The sequence below is a fragment of the Rhinopithecus bieti genome, unplaced genomic scaffold, assembly GCF_001698545.2.
Source record: "Rhinopithecus bieti isolate Rb0 unplaced genomic scaffold, ASM169854v2 scaffold_42615, whole genome shotgun sequence".
Lineage (NCBI taxonomy): Eukaryota > Metazoa > Chordata > Mammalia > Primates > Cercopithecidae > Rhinopithecus > Rhinopithecus bieti.
In genome coordinates this window covers 13596-15510 of record NW_016817140.1, presented here as the reverse complement: position 1 = coordinate 15510, position 1915 = coordinate 13596, and the positions used below count along the sequence as shown (strand labels likewise).

At 40.6% G+C, this 1915-nt stretch overlaps 1 protein-coding gene across 1 annotated transcript in view; it reads left to right on the top strand.

Annotated features, from left to right (window-relative positions):
* The window catches only part of LOC108517726 (MORC family CW-type zinc finger protein 4), a gene marked incomplete at its 3' end in the record, with an annotated part of 48093 nt that overhangs the window by 32588 nt on the left and 13590 nt on the right, over positions 1 to 1915 (top strand). The gene's annotated exons all lie outside the window — the stretch shown is intronic.

The window sequence follows — 1915 nt, the reverse complement described above, 5'->3', positions numbered from 1 at the left end:
AAGTCCTGGATATCCTTGTTAATTTTCTGTCTCATTGATCTGTCTAATGTTGACAGTGGGATGCAAAAGTCTCCCTTTATTATTGTGTGGGAGTCTAAGTCTCTTTGTAGGTCTCCAAGAACTTGCTTTATGAATCTGGGTGTTCTTATATTGGGTATATATATATTTAGGATAGTTAGCTCTTCTTGTTGAATTGATCCCTTTACCATTATGTAATGGCTTTTTTTGTCTCTTTTGATCTTTGTTGGTTTAAAGTCTGTTTTATCAGAGACTAGAATTGCAACCCCTGCTTTTTTTTGCTTTCCATTTCTGCGGTAGATCTTCCTCCATGCCTTTATTTTGAGCCTATGTGTGTCTTTGCGTGTGATATGGATCTCCTGAATACATCACACCGATGGGTCTTGACTGTTTATCCAGTTTGCCAGTCTGTGTCTTTTAATTGGGGCATTTAGCCCATTTATATTTGAGGTTAATATTGTTATGTGTGAATTCGATCCTGTCATTATGATGCTAGCTGATTATTTCGCCTATTAATTCGTGAAGTTTCTTCATAGTGTTGATGGTCTGTACAATTTGGCATGTTTCTGCAGTGACTGGTACCGGTTGTTCCTATCTATGTTTAGTGCCTCCTTCAGGAGCTCTTGTAAGGCAGGCCTGGTGGTGACAAAATCTCTCAGCATTTACTTGTCTGTTAAGGATTTTATTTCTCCTTCACTTATGAAGCTTAGTTTGACTGTATATGAAATTCTTATTTGAAAATTCTTTTCTTTAAGAATGTTGAATATTGGCCCCTACTCTATTCTGGCTTGTAGGGTTTCTGCAGATAGATCCACTGTTAGTCTGATGGGCTTCCGTTTGTGGGTAACCCGCCCTTTCTCTCTGGCTGCCCTTAACAGTTTTTTCTTCATTTCATCCTTGGTGAAACTGACAATTATGTGTCTTGGGATTGCTCTTCTCGAGGAGTATCTTTGTGGTGTTCTCTGTATTTCCTGAATTTGAATGTTGGCCTGTCTTTCTAGGTTGGGGAAGTTCTCCTGGATAATATCCTGGAGTATTTTCTAACTTGGTTCCATTTTCCTGTCACTTTCAGGATCACCAATCAAATGTGGATTTGGTCTTTTCACGTAATCCCATATTTTTTGGAGGCTTTGTTCATTTCTTTTCACTCTTTTTTCTCTAATCTTGTCTTCTTGCTTTATTTCATTAATTTAATCTTCAGTCATTGATTTCCTTTCTTCCGCTTCATCGAATTGGCTATTGAAGCTTGTGTATGCTTCACGAAGTTCTCCTACTGTGGTTTTCAGCTCTATCAGGTCATTAAAGCTCTTCTCTACACTGGTTATTCTAATTAGCCATTCATCTAACCTTTTTTCTAGATTTTTAGCTTCCTTGGGATGGGTTAGAACATTTTCCTTTAGCTCAGAGTAGTTTGTTATTACCCACCTTCTGAAGCCTACTTCTGTCAACTCGTCAAACTCATTCTCCATCCAGTTTTGTTCCCTTGCTGGCGAGGAGTTGTGTTCCTTTGGAGGAGAAGAGGTGTTCTGGTTTTTGGAATTTTCAGCCTTTCTGCTCTGGTTTCTCCCCATCTTTGTGGTTTTATCTACCTTTGGTCTTTGATGTTGGGGACCTATGGATGGGGTTTTGGTGTGGATGTCCTTTTTGCTGATGTTGATGCTATTCCTTTCTGTTTGTTAGTTTTCCTTCTAACAGACAGGCCCCTCAGCTGCAGGTCTGTCGGAGTTTGCTGGAGGTCCACTCCAGATGCTGTTCGTCTGGGTATCACAAGCGGAGGCTGCAGAACAACAAATATTGTTGCCTGATCCTTCCTCTGGAAGCTTTGTCCCAGAGGGGCACCCACCTGTTTGAGGTGTCTGTTGGCCCTTACTGGAAGGTGTCTCCCAGTCAGGCTACT